The sequence below is a fragment of the Chelonoidis abingdonii genome, chromosome 15, assembly GCF_003597395.2.
Source record: "Chelonoidis abingdonii isolate Lonesome George chromosome 15, CheloAbing_2.0, whole genome shotgun sequence".
Taxonomy (NCBI): domain Eukaryota; kingdom Metazoa; phylum Chordata; order Testudines; family Testudinidae; genus Chelonoidis; species Chelonoidis abingdonii.
The window spans coordinates 30459020-30482524 of NC_133783.1; the positions used below are offsets into that span (position 1 = coordinate 30459020).

The 23505-nt window shown below is 40.7% G+C and overlaps 1 protein-coding gene across 5 annotated transcripts in view; it reads right to left on the minus strand.

Moving 5' to 3' along the window:
• SGMS1 (sphingomyelin synthase 1) overlaps positions 1 to 23505 on the minus strand; it is a 210789-nt gene that overhangs the window by 153259 nt on the left and 34025 nt on the right. For 3 of the 5 annotated variants that reach the window (XM_075072670.1, XM_075072671.1, XM_075072669.1), the window contains exon 2: positions 21701 to 21849. The exons of the other annotated variants lie outside the window; for them this stretch is intronic. The gene's annotated coding sequence lies outside the window, so the exon portion shown is untranslated. The remainder of the gene's footprint in view (positions 1 to 21700; positions 21850 to 23505) is intronic. 5 annotated transcript variants of the gene reach the window in all.

A 23505-nucleotide genomic window follows, 5' to 3' on the forward strand; every position in this document is an offset into this window, starting at 1 on the left:
AAGAAATACAATTTAAACATCCCAGCAACTCACACATTAAATACAAAAAAAACAATAAAAGCTATTGTTTTTTCCTTCGTACTCACAACTTGGAAACTGAAGATAAGAAGCTTGAAGATAGAAAGATCCCTCTCATAGCTGAGAGACAGACAAAAGACACAGACCCAAACATTCCCTCCCTGAGCTTTTAAAAATCCGGTTTCCTGATTGGTCCTCTGGTCAGGTGTTTGGTTCCCTTTGTTAACCCTTTACAGGTGGAAGAAACATTAACCCTTAGCTATCTGTTTATGACAAATAGCGATACTGAATTAATTAGTACCATACTTCTATATATGGGTGTATGTAGAGACAAGGCTCAAACTGCTTCCAGACATGTATTGTACAAACTGCAGCATCAAAAAGCTGAATAAATGCCAATTAACTAAAAATTCAAAGAAAGTAGTCCTCCAAACTTTAGGTAATTTTAGTACTGATTTACAGTAGATAAAATATCACCCAAAGTGATGGCAATGATGCAACTAAATTCACAAAATACCTCTTGAAAGGCAAAATGAGATCAAAATTACAGGTAAGACATCTGTAATGGGGTGGAACTCACCTCACTCAAGTGCCCCCTTGTTTGGGTGTGTGCCTGCACCTCTCAGTCTGTGGTGATTCCTGTCAGTAGCTTCTCAGGTGATCTCAGTGACTTGGCCCTCTCGCCAAGTCAATTCACAGACTGTGGGCTTTCAACAAATCAAAACCATTTCCGGGATAAACAGTTCAATGATAAAAAGTCTCAATCTGCAGTTTTTTAAACAGTCTCAGCCCTGGTATTGAGCCGTACCCCCAATGCTTCCTCTCTGGAGGCAATGGTTTTGCCCTTTCTGGGCCCTTTTGGCCCCAGCTCTCCATCTGGGCCACTAAGTATCTCAGTTCCCCTTCTAGGGGGGTGTATTAAAGTCCAATACAGTTCAATGTTTAGTAAATTGCTAACCCTCTTCAGGGCCATCAGTGCCCTCTCTGAAATTAGGTTCAACTCCCGCCTCAGGAAGTATGCCACTCCACCTGTGACTGGTGAAGTGGGGACCGAGGCCCACCCACTACTCCAGATTCCAGCCCAGGAATCTATGAATAGCAGCCACATGCCGCTGTGTCTCCTTTCAACTTCTCACAAAGCTGCTATGATTCCTTGGGCTACTTCCCCACAGCCCCTTCACCTTCACGAATGCTTCACTCTTACTGTAGGACTGAAGTCTTGTACTCAATCCTAGCAGACAGGCAGAAGCTCTCTTACTCCCCTGGTCCCTGCCAGCACTCAGCTGTCCATGCTACTACAGCTCTCTTGGGTGTGCCAGGAGCACCATCTGCATTCCTCCGGCTCCAGCGTGGAACTACTCTGCCCTGAACTGCAGTTCCCTTTATATCGGTCTGCAGCCTTTCCCTGATTGCACAGGAGGCAGCCAGTCTCTCTAGGCCACTTGGAGGATTTAGCTCCACTGCTTCTTTCTGGGACAGGGTTTGGTAAGATCCTGAGGCCTGCAGCAGGGGGCCTCTGAGCCTGATACACTCCGTCACAACATCTACCTAGAACACTGGATCCAACTAAGGAGAAAACAAAATTTACAGCTAAGAAAACTAATTTTGCCTTTTTCTTGCATTAGATTCATTCAGATATAATTCCCACTAAAGTAACACACAGATTTCCTTGTAAACAACTCATACTGAAAGATAGAAAAATCAATGCCAATTCCACTCTCAACAAATTTATTAAATGGCATTTAATATTCTACCCAAACATTTTATTCTAAACTCTAAATAAATGTATTGTTCCTTTTTTCTACTGCAGCATTAGCGGCACTTGGCAAAAATAGTCACATACTATATAAAGTTTGTTTGCCATTTCTCTTAATTATGTCATTGAAGCCTCCCCAACTTCTACCCCAAGGCCAACAAAAAACACTATACCTTTTCTCCCTTGTAACAATTAGTAAACAGTTTGGATTTAGAAAGTCTTAGGCCAATATTTCAAATCTGAATGCCTAAACTTATATTCCTAGATCCATATTTAGACACTAAGATAAATGTGGCCTGATTTTTCAAAAAAGTGTGTCATAAGTCAGAATGACATCCGTGGGTGCAGTGTGCACACAGCATGTCTGAAGATTAAGCAACTTCTATTTTAACGCCTTTAAGATTTAGTTGTCTACCCTTAGGCACCAATGGTTTTCATACATTGGCTTTAATGTTCACAGAATAGGATGGTACAAGTCTCAGAGCTGTAATGTTGATGGTGGCTCATAAAGATTATGGATTCTGTAGTTACTTGACAAGCTGGTTCCTTAAATCACAGGACAGTTAAACTTTGTATTTGCAACCATTCTTAATACTCAACTAATGGCTTTATCCCTTATGTACAATCTAAGTGACCTTAGAAAGAACATCTACAGCTTACTTGCAACTTCTTCTTTCATGTGACTGGTATAAGCAGAAACTACAATTTTGCCTGACATTGACCAAGCCAGATGGCTATATCAGGAGCGGGAAAATTTATAGCAGAGATGCCTCTTTCATATTTATGAATTGGCAATAGGTGGAGATATGTTTGATGGTCTGTCATGGAGAGCTACACATGCACACCAGGGAGTCCTTGGTTTTCTGTTTGTGCATTAGACGTCCGCTTCTACTGGGGTTGGTTCAGATTTGATTCAGAGTTGACCAAGATGTTCATGGAAGGTCGAACCCAGGAACCTTCTGAGTAGGATCCAGCACAAGATGCTTATTTTTTAAGACTTGTTTAGCCCATTCTACTTTCCAAGCCCCCTTCTGATCATAGCCTGATTGCATGAGGCTAAGTGAACGTTCCCAGGAAAGCCTGTGGGACTTAAGACGCTGGGGGGGGGGAAGGGGAGGCACTGTCAAGATCTTGGTGGATAGGAAGACATCTGTTTTCCTGGATTCTCTGAGCTTCACCAAGTGTTGCAGCAGTTTAGCATATCAATGGGGGAGCAATGTTAGACAAAACAGGTAGCCATAGTGTTGGAATCAATTTAAGGATTCCAATGATGCACCTCATTATGCACCACTATATTCAGCTGGCTGTCAACAAGTCGCATGTGGCTGCATCTGCTACATACCAGTGCACAATATTCAGCTATCAAATATACAAGTGTCATTGCAGATGTTCACAACATTCATGCTGATGCACCCTAGGTTGTACCTGCTAGTTTCTGAATTACGTTGGCTCTCGTTTTTATCTTTCAGCTACCTTCTCAAGGTGATCATGGAAAGTGACGGTGTGGTCAAGATTCACTCCGAGATATGTTGGGGTGTAATCATGTCACATATTTTTACTAGAGAAAGCTACTTTTGATGTGGTTTTGGTACTTCTATTATTGAGATGAAATGTGCTTGCCGCTTACTATTATTTTTCCACGTTTTGGTTTGAGTTTCCATTTCCAGAAGTATTGTTCTATAATTCGGAGGTCCTCAGTTACTGACTTTTCAAAGAATCATAAAAGATTAGGGTTGGAAGAGACTTCAGGAGGTCATCTAGTCCAACCCCCTGCTCAAAGCAGGACCATCCCCAACTAAATCATCCCAGTCAGGGCTTTGTCAAGCCAGGCCTTAAAAACATCTAAGGATGGAGGTTCCACCACCTTCCTAGTTAACCCATTCCAGTGCTTCATCACCCTTCTAATGTCATGGAGATTTGGCGCTTGGATTGTCATAGCAAGATACTCTGCACATCCAAATTTTTGTGATTTAGTTGGAGGCATGTCACTTATGTCAATATTAAAAAGGGTTGGCCTGAGTAAAGAACCTTGTGGTAGCCCACTGTTTATCGTATGGGCTGAGCTGGTCTCATAACCCAAATAAACCCATTGCATCTGTTACTCAGCATGGTCCACAGCAGGTGAACTGTTTGGTAGTAAGTTATAATTTTTGCAAGTTTCAGTATCAGGGCCTTAGTCCATACAGTATCATACGCAGATGACAAGTCAACAAATATTACACCAGTCTTTAGTTTTTTCTGATAGCCAGCCTCAGGGTGAGTTGTGAGTGCCAGAACTTGGTCGCAATAACTACGCTTTGATCGGAAGCCTGCCTGTTTGACAGGGATAATTAACTCAGTAAAAGGGCGATCTCATTCTTTTGAGGATGATACATTCAAGAAGTTTATAGGTTGTGCATAGTAGAGAAATCGCCCTATAGCTTCCCACTTCATCAGTGGCCTTCCCAGGCTTTGGTATGGCAATTACCATTGCCTCATGCCATATTTCAGGGATCTGTACTGTTCTTATGGGAGCAGAATACAATGTTGCTAGCCACTAGATTCCTTTGGGGCCGAGATGGTGAAAAAATTCTGACAGAATACCGTCAGGGCCTGGAGACTTCCATTTTCATTCCTAAAACCATGCACGGATACACAATTAAAATCCATGGATAAGAGTCACACACTTCTGCATGGACAAGACTCCGGTCCAGGAGCATGCAAGTGGCTTGCACATACCAGCATGACCAGAAGCAGCTGCTGGTGAACCTGGTGCCCACACCACTGAGTAGGGCTGGGGGTGGCACAATCACACCAGAGGAGTTGCCTGGACTGAGCATTGGCTCCTGAGAGCGGCAGCCCAACATGAGCTTTTGTGGTGTGAGAGCTCCTGGTCTGGTTGTATTGCCGAGGAACTCCTGCGTCTCTTTTGTTCAGCTGGGAGTATGCTTTTTCTGAAAGCCTCAGGGAATGGTCTTCTTTCCTACTACTTTCAGGAGCCCTGCAAACTGTTGATAGCATTCTGGTCTCACGAGAACCCTTGCAACAGTTTTCTCAAGAATCTGTAGGCATCCCAATCAGCTTTAGCAAAATTCCATCATGCTACCTGTTTCAGAAAAAACAAGAATTTCGATGCCTGTGTTGGCTATTCAGAAATGGTGATAGTACTACATGTGATGCAATGAGAGTGTTTCGTGTCTAAAGACAAAAGTGGAATGTTAGGTCTGGATTGTACCCACATTACCAGTGGCTTGAAAGAAATATTAATCATAGTTTTAGTTTGTAGATTAATTATAAATCTTGTGCAGCTATCTAGTCCATGAGATCATAGAATCATAGAATATCAGGATTGGAAGGGACCTCAGGACGTCATCTAGTCCAACTCCCTACTCAAAATAGGACCAATTCCCAACTAAATCATCCCAGCCAGGGCTTTGTCAAGCCTGACCGTAAAAACCTCTACGGAAGGAGATTCCAGCACCTCCCTAGGTAACCCATTCCAGTGCTTCATCACCCTCCTAATGAAAAAGTTTTTCCTAATATCCAACCTAAACCTCCCCCACTGCAAATTGAGACCATTACTCCTTGTTCTTTGCCATCAGTTTCATTTGTTTTATAGCTCCACATAGTGTGGTGACTATTAAAATCACCTGCATAGATGCATGGAATAGGAGTGCTGAGTAGACCTGGTTCTGGCCATCTTATGCTAGGGGCTTTATAGATGTTGGTAATGTGGAGCTCCCCTACTTTGATGATTGTGGTAAACATGGTCTCTTCGGCTGGTGGAATAACATTAAAATCACAGGTGTCCTTGACGTATATCGCCAAGCCATATTTCAGATGATAATGGCTAGTCATTAGGTTGTATCCAGAGGTACGGTAGTGCCTAACCTGTTGGTCACTGCTAACATGGGTCTCTTGCAACAAGAGAATGTCAATATTGTGAGTCTTCAGCAGGCTTTCAAGGAACTCACATTTTGACGATTAGACTCCTTCAACATTAAGTTGCAGGATTCTTGGCCCAGGGTCTATTTGACACATTGTCTGGCTCTAAGTAAGAACTTTAGGATGTGTTGAGTTGTGATGACCAGGAGATCACTGAGCCATTGTTTGGTTGCTGAGTTGATGGCATTTGTTGTGAAAACAAAGGACTTAAAAAAAAAAACAACTAAAAATAAAGTAGAAGGGGATCTTCGTAGATCTTAAGTTTCAATTAAAAAATATGAACACTCAAAAACAGCTTTTGAAGGTCATCTTAGAAACAGAAATTTTTAAAGATATACTGGTATTTGCTCATTAAAAAGTCAACTGAACAGTAGATTTAAGTATTTCTAATTGAATGATGTGTTTACAAATGAACAATTTTTACCTTTTACCTGGCAGGACACTTGTCTGAAGGACTGTGTAAGGCCACGTCTACACTACGGGATAAAATTGAATTTGCTAAAATCGGTTTTATAAAACTGATATTATAATTTCGATTTCATGCGGCCACACTATGCACATTATTCGGCGTTGTGCGTCATACTCCGGGCTAACGTCGATTTCTGAAGCGTTGCATTGTGGTAGCACTTCGTAGCTATCCATAGTTCCCGCAGTCTCCCCCGCCCCTTGGAATTCAGGGTTGAATCTTAATTGTCGCGGGGATTCTGGGGTAAATGTCGTCAGTCATTCCTTCCTCCGGAAAACATCAGCTGACAATCCTTTCGCGCCGTTTTTCCCTGGATTGCCCTGGCAGACGCCATACCACAGAACCATGGAGCCCGTTCAGCTTTCTTTTTTTCCGGCACCGTATGTGTACTGGATGCCGCGGAGAGAGAGGCATACTCCAGCGCTACAAGCAGCATTCACTTGCTTTTGCAATGATAGCAGAGATGGTTACGGTCGTTCTGTACCGTCTACTGCCGGAGAAAACTGGCAATGAGATGACCGTTATCTCTCCCCCTCTGTACTGTCCGCTGCTATCTTGGTGCCCTGGCTGAAAATTGGCCGGGGGCGCAACGCAAAAGCAAAATTGGGATTGACTTACTTGGGACTGAGTCAATCCCTCCCTTATGGTTTCTAAAAATAAGCGTCCTGCCTAGAATAAGGGGCAAGTGTATTAGAGGACCAGTGTATCAGAGCCAGCTGCTCCGTGTCAGTATTCACAGGGGGTTGGCCCTGCAACACCCCACCCGCTGCTTCCTCCTCCCCAACCTTCCTGGGCTACCGTGCAGTGTCCCCGTCCCCCCCCCATGTGTGTCATGAAGTTATAAAGAATGCAGGATAAGAAACAGAGACTTGTTAGTGAGATAAATGAGGGGGAGGCAGCCTCGGGGCTATGAAGTCCAGGCAGTACAGAATCTTTTCTTTACACAGGAAAGGGAGGGCTGAAGCCCCCAGTTGCTATGATGAAGATGCTCTATTAGCCGTTCTGTCCTATCTACTGGGAGTAACCAGGAATTCATTCCTCATGATATTGAGCATTATCAGGCATGGGTTCATGAGGACGGTTACCTGTCCTACTGCACCGATTCACCCAGGGAGGTGGGAGGGAGCGGATAGTGCTCTTACTGCTGTAGCATCGGAGTCTACCAGTAGCATTCAGTACACATACAGTGACATTAAAAGTCAGAGAAACAATTTTTTCTCCTTTCTTTCACGTGGGGGGGCGTGTACATTGATGAGCTATACCCTGAACACGCTGACAAGTGTTTGAACCTACAGGCATTGGGAGCTCAGCCAAGAATGCAAATATCTTTTCAGAGACTGCTGTGGGCTGTGGGTAGCTGGAGTCCCAGTACCCCCTCCCTCCTCCATGAGCGTCCATTTGAGTCTCTGGCTTCCCGTTACGCTTGTCACGCAGCACTGTGTAGCCTGGAGATTTTTTCGAACGCTTTGGCATTTCGTCTTCTGTAACGGAGCTCTGATACAACAGATTTGTCTCCCATAAAGTGATCAGATCCAGTATCTCCCGTACGGTCCTGTGGAGCTCTTTTTGGATTGAGACTGCATCGCCACCCATGCTGATCAGAGCTCCACGCTGGGCAACAGGAAATGTAATTCAAAGTTCACGGGGCTTTTCCTGTTTACCTGCCCGCTGCATCCGAGTTCAGATTGCTGTCCAGAGCGGTCAGTGGTGCACTGTGGATACCGCCCGGAGGCCAATAACGTCGATTCCGTCCACACTACCATAATCCGATATGTTAATATCGAATTTAGCGCTACTCCTCTCGTGAGGTGAGAGTACAGAAATCGATTTAAAGAGCCCTTTATATCGACAAAGAGCGTTGTAGTGTGGACGGTACAGCGTTAAATCGATTTAATGCTCTTTAAATCGATTTAAACGCGTAGTGTAGACCAGGCCTAATATAGGCACTCCTATATGGATAGTTGGCCCAGCTAGTCTGGCATTTCTTTTCAGCAGTGGCTTGTACCAGATGTTTCAGAGAGGGTTCAAGATATTTGTGGGCCAACAGCTATGGAATAACTGCCAAAAAGCCTTCTTCATAATCCCAGTAACTTTTAGTGGAAATTTATGAATCCTCATCTTTTGCTTAATATTAAATTGACTATATACTCCAACTTTGTTTTCTGAGCCTGGTCTACAGTTTTTGAGCTAGTATAGCTGTTTTGGTTAGAGCTGAGTTGATTTAAAAAAAAAAAAAAAAAAAAAAAAAAAACTAGTGTGTACCAGTACAATCCCTACTGTGGAGACAGTTATGCAGGTATGTAAATACCTTGTTGATAGTATTGCTCACTCTCATTCCCATATGGGAGTAGGCTATATTGCTTGTAACTGCATCCACACTGGGGTTGTACCAGTTTAACTTTACTGACGTAGTGTAAAAGATATCTTTGTGTGTTTAAACAAGCCCTTAGCCTGTTCTAATCCATGATATTACTCTCCACCGATGTCAAGTATCAGAGGGGTAGCCATGTTATCTGACTGTTAAAAGCCCAGAAACTGTGGCACCTTATAGACTAACAGACGTTTTGGAGCATGAGCTTTCGTGGGTGAATACCCACTTCGTCAGATGCATGTAGTGGAAATTTCCAGGGGCAGGTATATATTCGAGGCTTTCTGCTTTCGACTAATTTAAAATTACTGTTATTTGTTTATGTCTTTAGCTATTTGTTCTTTAAATTTCATCTTAACCTTCCTAATTTCCATTTTAGATTAGGCTTCTCAAAAGGGTTTGGTTAGGTCTCATTAGGTCATAGGAAGACTGTAGTGGTAGTCTACATTTTCTGAGTTCTTCTTCACCTTATTTTAAACTAATACTCAATACAGCAGGCCAGCATAGGAAATGCATATGACAAGGGCTAGTTGTCTCCATCTTTCTAATACGAAAAACAGTTCTCAAAGCACCTCATATGCTGCCCTGGCAGAACTCTGAGCACTGAAAAGTTAGTCATAACATTCTGAAGCCCTCAGAAAGCTGCACTATTATTATGAATTATTGCAATATAATAAGGTGACTCAAACAAGCTTTAACCACTAAAATATCTTAGTGTGATTTTTAATGGTGTCATTTTTCATGATCAATGAACTACATGTCAAACTGCCTAAGAGAAAATGAGTTTGAGCTCAAAAGATGCCATTCTACACACAAAATTAATATACTGAATTCTCAAAGAAATCATGCCGGTTAAAATGTATTGCCTACTTACAACTGAGACTATTGCCTATGTGACTATTTTCAGTTAGGAGAGTTACAAGACAATGAGCACACTAAAATATACTCACCTCACTAAGCCACTTACGTAGGTCAGTCAAATATTGCTTTTTTTTTTTTTAAAAAAACACAGAACAGCTCCAACTGAATAATTAATAAACTTCTAAGTCTTGCCTCACAGATCATGCTATATAAGGAAACATTTTAAAAGGTGAAAACTGCAAATGACTCCACGAACTGAAAAATTAGTTAAACATTCACAACTTCGAAACACTCAATTTGAACCTCAGAGCAAAAGAGCACCCATAATAGTCAGAGGGGATGTAAGTTTCAGAGGTCCATAGAGGCACAAGCCTATACATTTGGTTTTAAAAGACTTGATGAAATCAGACCTTGAATTTAGCCAGTATTTCACTATTATCTTATGTAATATTTTTGCTATACACCATTTCATAATATACTACAATATTTCCAAATTACCACTGAATTTTTCACCAAATAAACTTTTCATTTACAATATGAGGTCCACTTTTACCACAACAGCTACATGACGAGAAAGCGCACCTACAGAATTCCAAAGAAATAGTGGATATTTAACCACTTCAAGTTTGGGTTTAGGAATCTTATTATTTTATTGCTTTAGCTCTTCATTTTCAGTTGAACCATACTTACCTTATGCCCCATCACCTGGAGAGAAGTGGGAGGCAGTTTGAGACTGTGAAATAAGCACTTAGTTGTACCAGAAATACCAGCTTATTAACAGTGAAATGGTTAACAATGTTGCTATGTAAACTGTCATTGTTATGGTTCAGATTTAATACTCCATTCATATGACTGGAGCAGTTCACAAATCAGCTTTTTTTCCCAAGCTGTCTAGAGACTCATGAAGATATCACATCAGTTTAAATTGGGCTCTCTCATTTTCAAGGCATGTTGTGACTATAAGGACTAGAAACGTACAGAAACTCTGCCCTAACAAGTTGAGGCTTGTAAAAATAATTTGTATTTTAACATAAAAGCTGGAGTAAAAAAAAAAAAAAAAAAAACCAAACAGTAATTTTTCTCTGAATTATAGAGAAACTGAAAATTTCTACTTTACTTCTACTTAACTTTGCTGAAACATTTAACATTTACTAATCTGTAGCAAATTGTGACTAGTTAGAAAGTTTGTCCCAAATTACTTATCTTCCTAATCCACCTCTTTCCAGTACAGATTTTGGTAGGTACTATCTTCTATATAGGTATATAACTAAAAGTACACTTTCTATGTCGTGCATGAAGACCTCCAGTCTTAAGGCCACTGCAGACAAGCAATGCTGAATTAGTTCTCTGATTTGTCTAATACACAGATCAAAGGTCTAAGCATCTTTTCGAAAAAACTGATGCAGCAGTTATACAATTTCTTCTCTGTGTACAAGAGGGTGTCCCTATGAGGAACAGTGACAGAAAGTGTCATTTCATGTGGCTTTCCTTGAAAGATCTGGAAAGTAGGCTGCTGCCAAAGTTCTCCGATAGGAGAATTAATGTTTTCTATTTTATCAAAAACAGCTGAAGATGACACAACTCCAACATGACAGGACTTTGACAGCTGCAGAAAATGCCTCTAGTGGGATGTCAGAGAAGTGACTCTTTAGACAGGAAGTCATTTAAATCTGGAAACTGACAACCAGTCATGAAGGCTCAAAGTTTAAGTCCAATTCATACTACCATGACTTCGAGATATATGCTTTCTTTTGGGCACTGACATCCTGAGATTCCCCCTGAGGAAGCGGGAATTAAGATATAAGGAATCCAGCTTACATACATGAGAAATCTCCAACTTACATGGGAATGGTCTGCCCCTACACACAATCCACATAAAAAAAATTCAGTTTCCTTTATACTGAAATTCAGCTTTTAAAATATGATTAAATAATTTGTGTTTTAGGCATATGCCTTAATAAGAACCTCAACGTCTATTTCGCTAATGACATAGCACTAGTTATCAAACCAATGAACAACCCAGTTGCTGTACTTAAAGCCGTGGAAAGCTCAGCATCAAAAGTCAGCCTAAAAATTAATTGGAGGTAAAACCAAAACTCTTCCAGTCAGTGATTTCAAACACACGGAGGGCTCTAGCATTTTAGCAGGCAACCACTCAGTCAAGATTGGTGGTGAATTCACCTGCCGTGGATCTGTTGTCAATAACAACAACAACAGTGTCAAGAAAGAACTTGAAGCCCATAGTGCAAAAGCATGGTCAGCAATGGGACACTTCATCAAGAATGTCTTTTGCAAACCGAACTGTCTGATAAGTAGAGACACAAACTACAGATATACAGTGGCGGTCAGTATTCTGATCTATGGAACATGGTCATTCACTGTCAAGGCTGAAAAGATGTTGGACACCATTCCGATGAAGCATCACCAAATGAACAAAAACATCAAACCAGCATGAATTCAAATATAGACCTATTTTCTAACTTAACAGGTCCTGTGCTTTCAAATGGTTGCCTTACGCTCTCCAAGGTGGCATTGTCATACGCACCAAATACCTACCAACTTCCCTGCAAAAATCACTTTTGACTTCGACCCAATAAAAGCAGGATGGGGAAAATAATCCAGAAGACTTAAAACACAAAGGTTGAATGGAGCCAGACGCTGGTCCCTCTAATCCCAGAATATACTGGATTTGGCTAGGGACAAAATATCATGGAAACACATCATGCATTTAGTGGCCTCTATGCTGTCCAAAAGCATGAGAAGAAACCTAATCTAACCTTTGCCCAATAGGCTTCTTCTATCTGGGGGAAATTTACAAAAAACACAGTGGTGTTGACGTCAGAATAATGGCAGCCATTATGTACACGAAGTTTTAGCAGCCAGACCCATTTTTACCTCCATTTGAATTGAAGTTGCTCATAAGGAAGAGCAATAGAAAAGGTAATAAAAAGTGATCCAAGTCAACAGAGTTGTCAAGTGAACAAATGAGAATTTTTGGTAAGTTTTTCCTGTGTAAGGAGCCACTTCACAGTGCTTTCCATTTGAGGAGCTCCTCCTGTTAATATGAAGATTAGTTAACTTAGCCTTTTTATTGATTTCTGTGAGCACTGGGTTGAGCCTTATATGAGGTTAATACTTTTTCTATCTTAGGTACTTATATGGCCCCCAATTACTATATATCTGAGAGTTTCACACACTCTTTAATGTATTTGTCTGCACAACAATCCGGTGAGATGTGGAAGAGCTCTTATTCCCCTTTCACTAATGGGGAACAGAAAGAGTATAAAGTGGCTTGCTCAGGGTCACACAGGAAGTCTGTGATGAAACAGGATCTGACCCTGGGTCTCCCAAATCCCAGGCTACAACTCTAATTTCTCTCTCTCAGATTTCAGGAGAAATGGTCCACTGGTTCAAGTGTTGTTATGGTCAGAAAGAATTCTTAATCAACAATCTCACTGTGTATATTGTGTCATATCTGCTTCCATTATTGGCCTAAAAAAACCCTAACATTTTGTATGAGAAAACTGCAGAATCAATACAACTATGGGAGAGTGAGCAGGACTTCTCTGGCTAGCAAATCACCAACATTATTAAATACATCTTGACTTTCAAATCCCAGATTGAGTTCATAAGAGTAGCAGTTAAAAGCCATTTTGTTTGTAAGAAAGTAAAATATGCACAACTGTTTCCCCGCAATGCCAATTTAGCATCACTTTCAGAGTAGAATCACTCTTTAATCTAGCTGTTCATACTGTTTTGTGCCCATTTCAAACACAGACTGATTTATATCTTCAGTTACCTCATCCTCCCCTTTTACTAACAACCGAATTAACTATTCCTAGAAATATAAAAGCTGCAGATATTTGCAACTGGAAAGGGATATCTACTAACCAAACCAAAATGGTTGCTTTCAACCCCTGCTCCTAGGTAGCCAGAACCTAGCTGGTGCCTCCTCCCATTTACCAATACAGGAGGGGCAGAGTGGCCATGACTCCAACAGTGATTCGCAGACCATGGTTGAAAACTCATTTTAGAGCAATTATTTTAGGCTGCAGATTTTGGCAGGCATCATATTTGTTTGTGTGATTTTCATATTTTTGAGCTCTCTCCATAACCATAAAGGTTAGAAACTTTAGGAAGTCCATGCTGTCACACAGGTGTGATGTGTAATTCATAAAGTTGTGTGTAAAAAAGCCAAAAATGGGGGCTCTTGTTTCCATGTGCTGTGCTGTGCAATATTGCTGTTTGTACATATTCCCTTAAATTTGTGCACAGAGCTATCCCCCAGCCGGAGGTATAACCACCTCTTTATTATGCCTTGTAGCTTTTACTCCCACCTTCTCTGATCAACTGTCACATTCCAACTGCCACAGAACCTTTGGACTCCAACATTCCATCTGGTTCTCAGTGGCCCAGTGATGACTGAACCGAGTGATAGTCTAAACAAAAAGAACTCTCAGCCATCCTTGTAGCTGTTTCTATCTCTTCATATTGACTCAGACATTCTAGGCTTCATAGTGACAGTCCTCTAAGATCTGTGCTCCTTTCAGCTGGTGGTGATTGTGAGGTGTAAGCTGTGGTGAAGAACTGTGTGTGTTAGGGGTAAATTGTGTGTTCTGGTTGTACTGCTCTGTGGGTGGTTCTGAAGAACTAAGGAAGCTGGGCCAAGTAATCCACCATCTGTGCACACTCCTTCATACAACCAATGAAACTGTCACATACAAATTAGCTGCAGAGCAAGGGTAATAATAATAATATGTGGAAATATTCTTATCTCATAAAACTGGAAGGGACCCTGAAAGGTCGTTGAGTCCAGCCTCCTGCCTTCACTAGCAGAACCAAGTACTGATTCTTTGCCCCAGATCCCTAAGTGGCCCCCTCAAGGATGAACTCATAACTCTGGGTTTCGCAGGCCAATGCTCAAACCACTGAGCTCTCTCTCCCCTGAAGGAGTGGTGCTTGCTTAAGCCTCCTCTTTATCACAATAGTCTAGGACTCTTGGCACAGCAATAGACATATGCCCCACTGCCACTGTACACAGCACTGGTGTAATCTGTGAAGTCAAAATGGCTAAGAAGTTAAAAACTGGACAGTAACAGACCATGAAAGCCAGTGATGATTCAGCCCAGTGCTATTCTGTACAACAAGAATTCTCAATCACATTTGTAGCTGCTTCTATAGCTTCACACCGAGGTTTCAGAGTGACACAAAGAAGGACTTTCCTGGAATTATGTTACACAGATATGAGAGTGAAAAAGGGGGAGAAAAAGGGAGGGTGGTTACAACCTACAGGCTGAGAAACCTTAAACTACTGGCTTTCTTCCCCTGTGTAGGAGAAGGGAACATCTTATTTCTTCAAATCTTATAAATGCCAATATGGAACATCAAATGAAAATTAAACTTTATTTTCCCTGCAGGCCAGCCATTACAGGGCTACCAATTCAGATGACGCCCCTTCTCCTTGATTTGTGTCCTATGTGGATTAGATATAAACATCCTTTACTACTGTAAATTCTTTATCTGTATGATGGGGGTTTTTTTGTTTTGGTTTAGTTTTTTGTTTGTTTGTTCTTTGGCTATTTAAAGTGTGAAAAAAAGAGAACAGGTTTAGGAAAAAAATAACGCAATTATCCCAGAGCATCACAAAGGGCCATTTAACATAGGACCATTGTTGCTAGCAGAGCTCAACAAGTGTCCAAAAACATTACATTTCCTTTTGACTGTAACAAACAGTCTTTCCCATAGAAAAAAACAACAGGGCAGCAAAATTCCGAGTTGGAGAACAACAAACTAAGGATCCATTCACAGCATTGTCTGAACTGATAAATGATAATGCTACTGTCTAATAATATGGAAACACACAGCTGTTATCTCATAAAATGCCCTCTCTTAAACTAGGATTAACAGATCCACTTGCAGAAAGCATTTCTATTAGACTTTGTTCATCAGTTCCTAATATATTTCTCCACAACAGAATCTCATCTTAACAAATGCCAAGTCACTTTTCTTCAGACATCCATTTAGTAACCTGATTTTCCTCCTAGACATCCAGCAAAGTTCAGTAATATACTTTGTAAATGAATTGTGAGAAACTGATGACTTTTTTCCCCAAAGAGATTATAAACCCAGAAGGGACCATAGTGATCATCCAGTCTGACTTCCTGAGGAACACAGTCTTTAGAATTTCCCTGAAATAATTCCTGTTTGAACTAAAAATAAACAGATGACAGCATTTAAAATTGTATTTATTAAAAATTCTGAAGCAATTTATTCTTTAAACACAAAAATAGGGGTGTTGGTCCTACTGTCCTGGTCAAATTAAAATTCTGGTAGTTACATTCTGCCCATCTGTGCTACCCATACATTTTCAGCTTGATACAGCATTCTGTTTCAGTTCTTGTCCTAAACTGATCTGCTATGTTATATAATGCCCTGTTCACATTACAACCTAGCAATGGCCACATTCCAAAGGGCCACTATAATCAATTTAGATAGTATGCTATGCATTTTATTCATTCAAGAAGATCCCAAGTGCTATGCAAGGGTTTAAGGCAGAGAATGGATATTTCAGCAATGCGTGTAATAAAGAATTAAAATTTGATCATCAGACACAAATTAATCTAGTGAAGAATTGGCATAGCTTTGTTACAGGTTTTGTAATTGAGGATAGAGAGAGAGGAAGGGAGCAGGAACAGGAAAGAAGGGGAAGAGGAATAAGTCACCTGTCTAGCCATGATGAATAGTTTGGGGTTTGTAGGGATCATGGTAAGGTGAGTTTTAAGGATGGATATGGAGGAGGTTAAAGTAATAGGTATCAATTTTATCTAGGATTTTTCCCATGCATGAAGGCCAGACTAAGAGAAAACATGGAGATATATAGGAAGAAAGCTGAATGGCGGACTGTAGAGGCTGGGAATACTGGCAGAGCAAAGGCAGAGATCAACTTCACAATAGGTTACAACCTCATCTAGGGCTGGACTAAGTTATGAAATATTTTAAAGCTGAAGCAAGAGCTTGTATCTGATGTAGGTGAAAGGAGAGCCGATGTAGGAAGAGTGGGACAGATTACCACAGGTCCTCCAGGATGTTAAAAATAGCAGATGGTGAGTAAGGCAAAACAATCAGGTTATAAGCTCCTGAGAGAAATATCACAGCCAGGGGAGGCTTGCATATTCTGGTTCAAACTGGATTCTTTAGTGGCCAATAGACAAAAGAAAGATTTTTGGATAAATAGCCTGAGTTTCAATTGATTTAGGGCCTTGTTTCTGATCCAACATTCAGATAGGACTTTCTGTCCAAGGGTGGGGAGGAGCCTACAATCTTTGCAGAAGGGTTGGAAGAACTTGACCTACTAGAGCTCCACAGTATTTATGGGTGACCTATGGGAAGCTTTTAAAAAAATACAAGTTCTTATACATGTTATGTTTTCACTATAATGCTTTTACCTTAAGAAAAAATGTGCTTGTTCAGCCAAAGAACCTGTGTAGTAACTTATAACTGTGGGCAGTATAGTTAGCATAGCCTTTGGACAGAAAGCAAAGTACAGGCACTGGCCTATTTAGGTAGTGTGTAAATCCAGGGAGCTGTGCAGTCTTAAAACCCCTGGTCAGGACAGAGTAAGATGCAAGTCTCTGCCCAGGAGAGATGATGGCTAGGAGCAGGAAACCTTTAAGTGGGTGCCCTCAAGGGACCAAGGAAAGGGAATACAGCTACCCCCTGACAGCCTATTTTATTATTTTTAAAGATATGTTGTTTCTGAAGTGCTTTGGCTCCAAATAAATAAATGATGCTTTGTTTTAGGAGGCTATTTGATTATTGATTACATGATCATTGCCCCAGAAAGAACAGAATAGCAGGGTCTGGACACAAGTCAAACTTGCTAAGGTGATCACAGTTGATATACAGAACCTGCCACCTCATCTGAGTGTGGGAGAATTGGATGATTCCATCTCAAGAGAAAAGTGACCTGAGGGCTGAGACCTAGAGGGCATGCACATGGAAAAAAAAACAGGAGGAGCCAGAGGTACAGTCTGCCTGGGAATTAACAGCATGTTCAATAAATCTGAAGATGAATGGAAGAAAAAGGGATTGGGTGATTATTTGAAAGAAAGGATCAAGAGTGGGTTGTTTTAAACTAGAGAAGACCAAAGCATGTCTGTACTGGGAGGGAAAGGAAGAGGTGAGAGCGAGGGGCTGACAAGAAGAAAGAGAGGCGGTTAGAGCTCAGCAGGAGAGAGAGAAATTAGCAAACAAGAAGGATGGGGTCACTTGGTCTCTTCTATTCAGTTTGTCTTTTCTGTCCTCTCCCAACAAGGGATGAAATGTTCCGGGGCTGCTCAGAGATCCTGACAGAAAGACTAGTATGAAACTGTTTGTGGCACTCTGGTGTTGTAGAGGAACGATAGTGTGCTGCAGCAGTACAGGCACAATCCTTCTATGTGAGAGTTTACCAAGAAGTGGTTTCTGTACTCATACGGAGCAAGAAACTTCCCCACACTCCTGAACTTAATTTAGCTCTGAGTAATGAAATTTAATCTTCGTATACCCAAACACACATCTTAAACATTCATATCCATCCCAAAATCAACAAAGTAACACACGGATCATGTGAAACTATTACAGAAAAAATGTTCTCTGAAGACCAGAGTTTTAAACACTAAAACCATCGTCAGTGACAAGGAGCTTAGTATTCTGCACTGGACATTTTCCAGCATAAGACCTATAATTTGGTACAACTTAAATTAGCCATCCTGGTCCTATGAAGTCAGATGACAGAAATATTAAGGATGTTACAGTTCCAGGAGCATCAAGAGGGGCCCTGTTTCTCGAGTTCAAAGCTTTCCCATTTAGTGGTGTCTCCTTCCCTGACCCATTCTACCACTGACTACAGTTTGTAGTTTGCACAGAGCACAATCCCTTAAACCCCGATCAAGGTATTTATTCTGATTCAAGTGAAATTGCAGAGGCACAAAACAGAGAAACTATGAATGAGGAGGAGTGAGGGAAGCAACATGGGGGCACTTTCTTACCAAATACCAGGGCACCCATTTATACAAAACCAACACTTTGAGTCTCTCCTCTGAATACATTGCTCCTGCAGTATGATAATTAAATACATTTTTCGGTAAGACTGAGTGGTCCCTCAGTTATTCAGATTTTCTTCACTTCAGTTTGGTAAGATGCAAAGGAGAAATGCTCTTTTTCTGTCTACAGTCCTTCTTGGGGCTTAATTTCCTGCAGCTCTCCCAATGAATTTAAGCAATGCCCAACCACAGCTAGACCCACCAGTCACACTCTTCCATGAGCAGTCAAATTAGCCACTACCCTCCATCCCCAACACTGTCATTTTTAAAACACATTAGCAAAATAAACAAGGGGCAAAAAGCTTGCCCTCTTCTAAAGTAGTGATGTGGAAATAATTTTCTGCTACTGCAGTAGCTCTACCATATATATATCTTTTGCAGCAAAATACTACTAAATAATACACTTTTGAAATTAAGAAAAATGCCAGAAAAATTTCACTGGATGGCCAGCACTGGAATAATGAAATACCTTTCACCATATTTTTCACTACTGTAAAAGCTTGCTAAGAAATGATACAAGTTATTTCTCTGTAGAACATTCAGATTTATACAATGAAACTTTAGTTTGTGCTGTCTCCAAAATTTGCCTACTTTCTTTTTTACTTCTGACTTCAACTGGAGCAGACCTGGTGGAGTTAGGGAGACTAAATAAGCAAACAGACACTGCAACAGAAGGCCCCCTCACCGCGCCCCCCCTTTTTTTTTGCATGTTACAAAAAGTAGTTGAAGGAATCTTTACTATGAAACAGATTCTTTAAGAAGTACTTAGCCTTCCTAGGAGGAAAGCAAACTAATTCCAAAGAGAAACACCCTGACAAACTATACAAGAACCTAAAGCTACTTACAGTACTTGTACCATATAGCTGAGGTAAATTTAACAGAAAAAAACCAAGGCTCTCAAGGATTTGAACCCCACAGTTTACAAATTTTTTGAACATCAGTTTACTTCTGACAATGGCAAACAGTCATGTACACCCTTCCTATGAAAAGGCAAGTTCTGGATCAGACTGCTTATACAGTATTTACGGTTTCACTTTTTCTTTAAAAAGATCAATTGCTTTATACAGCATACAAAAAAGGAATTATATGCCATTGGAATAGTACTGAAACACTAAGCAATCAAAAATCCATCACATGACACTAAAAACTACATTTTAGCTTTCCATTTTTCTTTACACAAGGGAAAAAATGGTTACACAAGACAGAATAGGCATTCCAGTGTAACACAGAGACCGCAGAAAACCAACATATCAAAATACGTGCAGTATTTCCTGAAACATTTCCAGTGAAAACCCTAATGTTGTATTTTAAGTTGTGGGCTTCAGTATGCAATGAAAAAAAGAAAGAGTGAACCCAAGTCCAGGGAGGTTTGGTCTATTTTAAAAGGCCACACTCCCATCTCCACTCTCTGCAAAACACTCCTGAAATAAAATAGCCCACACCTGAAAAGCAATCTCACCTCCTTCATATATCAAAAAAGGGTCTGCAAATAGGTCAGCACATAATGTACAAAACTGAAACAGAAAATTAATCACATCTATGAAACCTATTTATATTTTAGTGAGTTTAGGCCTCAAAGTGTGCCAGACTCACAACCATACAGACTGTAGTCCTATCTGAAAATCAGTACAGCATGAACAGCAGGACAAATTTCCCTACACCATTCCCAACCTTGAGCAGGATACTCAACCTCAGGAAATTGAAGAGCAGCTTAACCTCCATGGCCACTCAGTTCCTTCTGCTGAGAATTCAAAGAGTAGCTGTGACACGAATACCATCTAGTTTGACAGAGATCCCCAGCTCAGTTCACACAGACCAAAAGTCATTGTAATTAACTACTTTATCACCACCAAACTGGTCTTGTCTCAAGCTAGCAATTTAGGAGGTGTACTATATTACAATGTATTACCACTCCCTTAATCTAGTCCTTCGCTAGATGTTTTTTACACCATATTTACTTCCATAATATCTATTCTGCTCAGTTCCATTTGTAATCTCTAAGGACCACACTAAATAAAGATATATATAACATCCTCAGAAAAGTTATAGCAACCTCTCCTCCCCTAAACATAAATATAGAAGCTTTGCATGGCGTGGGGGGGGGGGGGGGGGAACTACATACTAGTATAAACTAGTTATTGTTCTGAGCCCGGATGAGTGTAAATCAGCGGTCGGCAACCTCTGGCACGCAGCTCACCAGGGTAAGCACCCTGGCGGGCCAGACCAGTTTGTTTATCTGCCGCATCAGCAGGTTCGGCTGGCCGCGGTTCGCTGTCCCAAGCCAATGGGGACAGTGGGAAGCGGCGCGGGTGACGGATGTTCTGGCCACGGCTTCTCGCCACCTCCATTGGCCTGGGATGGCAAATCAAGGCCATTGGGAGCCGTGGTGGGCTGAACCTGTCGACGCGGCAGGTAAACAAACTGGCCGGCCCGCCAGGGTGCTTACCCTGGTGAGCCGCATGCCAGAGGTTGCCAACCCCTCGTTTAGATCCAGCAAAAAAGAACAAATACATTCAAGGTCAGGTTTTGTGGATACAGGAGTTTTCAGTTAGCTCTATTTCTAGAGCTGTGCAAGTAACTTCTCACAATATGACCTGGCTAAAAGAGGAAAACACAATTTCCAGTTACTGAAACAAAGTTATGCCTCACAGTGGAAGTGCTGCTGGTCAAAGTTTCTATTTAGTTTATCAAGTCATTTGGTCTCCCCTTGCTTATGAATAATGCGTATATATGAGATATACAAAATTATAATTAGGACTGTCAAGCAATTAAAAAAATTCATCACAATTAATCACAGTTTTAATCACACTGCTAAACAATAATAGAATACTTTTATTTAAATATTTTGGATATTTTCTACATTTTCAAATATATTGATTTCAATTACGACACAGAATATAAAGTGTATCATGCTCACTTTGTATTATTTTTTATTACAAATATTTGCTCTATAAAAAAAAGAAACAGAAATAGTATTTCAGTTCACCTCATAGAAATATTGTAGTGCAATCTCTTTATCATGAAAGTTGAACTTACAAAAGTAGATTTCTTTTAATGTAAGTGAACTCAAAAATAGAACAATGTAATATTTTAGAATCTACAAATCCACTCAGTCCTACTTCTAGTTCTTCCTTTAGAGGAATCTTGAGGCACAGCACAGGGAGGAGGGGTCATTCCCAGAGTGAGGGGCTCACTGGAGGCAATGGTGGATTCAAGATCCCTACCTCTCCGCCGGTGCTGGGATGGGAGCCACTTCCTCTCCTCTCCTCTCCTTCTTCTCTTCCCACCCTCCAGAGGCAGACTGGGTTACTGCATCTGACCGGACACTGTCAGGTTCCTCCGCAGCCCATGCCTCCCTGCGACCAGATGTATGCTATTAAAGCAGTTAAAAAAAATTAACACATTAATTTTGTTTTCAGTTAATTGCATTAATTAACTGCAATTAATTGACAGCCCTAGTTATAACAAATATTTCAATGGGAAAAGGGCAAAGAAAGAGGGATAAGAATGGAATAAGAGAGAGAGAGAGAGAGAGACTCACACTACCAATTTCCATCCCAAATTCTCTCCCAAAGTGACTGAAGTTTGATCACAAATTAAATAGTGAAGTTTAAGCTATATTGGCAATACTCTACAGCTCACTTTTAGCTTCTGTACTCACACTAGCAGAATTTATGCTGCCACAATGATGTCAGTTTTACATGTTGCTTTCCCTCAGAATCACAAGCTGTTTACAAAATGTCCCTGTTGTTATGCCAGTATTTAGTGTGAAAGTGTTGCGATTAAACAAGCTGTGAAGGGGAGAGGAGAGGAGAATAAGATAGTTTGATCAGGTAAATAAAAATCTCCAGTCTGAAGCACTGTGACTTGGGGTGCTTGAGAAGCTGGGAAACTATAGGGCTTGAAAGCTGAGAGAAGAAAATTAAATAAAACTCTTGCAGCTATTAGTATGGAGGCCTAAAACAGGCGTGCCCAACCCATGGCCCACAAGACCATTTCATAAGCCCTGTGTCCTGCTTCAACACAATATATTAACAGCCAATTCATTAGTGTTTTGTAATCATGTTTATATCACTTTAGTTTACACAATACTGTACACTGAAACAACCTATCTACTTATGAAACAAGGTCAACTTAAAGCATAAATCAGTACAGGTGACTTGAAATCTTATTAAAATTTGTAGAATCTGTTTGACCCACACAAGGTTGTGCTTAGGTTTACATGGCCCTCCTGTAATAAGGTTGGGCATCGCTGACCTAAGACATTCATGAAAGAACTTGAGGGAACTCTGGGGAGGAGCTATGAGTCAGAGACTTACGGCAGAGAGAGGGCAGGAAGAAATGATTGCAATACTAAGAAAGACTTTGTTTTGTTATAAATTTCTGAACCTTATGCAACATTTTAACTTGAGGCTCGTGTAAAGTTAGTTAGTAACATTAACTTTTGGGACATCCTCAGTATCTTCCTTTTATCTTTATAGAGTCACTATCTATTCGGAAAAAAACTCACATTTGTCTGAAAGGTTTGTACCTTCTGTACTTGATCTTTGATTTACTATAACTCAAATTAACAAAAAGATTTCTCTTCCCCCCCCCCCATCTTGTTTGTTCTGCATATTTAACAATACTTTATCAAATCTGAAGAGCTCTGGGTAAGCTCTAAAACTTGTCTCCCTCATCAATAAAAGTTAGTCCAATAAATGATATTACCTCATTCACCTTGTCTCTCTAGGTATGCCTACACTACAATTAAAAACCCATGGTTGACCCAAGGTTCACTTGGACTCATGGAGCTCACTTGGGTGAAGGAACTATTTAATTGCAGTGTTGACATTCAGACTTGGGCTGCAGCCTGTGACGTTACTGATATAAACTGGGACCATATAGAACATGGGTTGCAATCAAGGTTCTGTAGTGCCACCAAATCTTATGTAAAGGGGGTCATATAAGGTGTCTAAGACCAGGTTACGGGTTACTGGTTATGATTGTGCTGTCTGTATGTCTGTATCATTTTTGTAGTTGAAGTTAT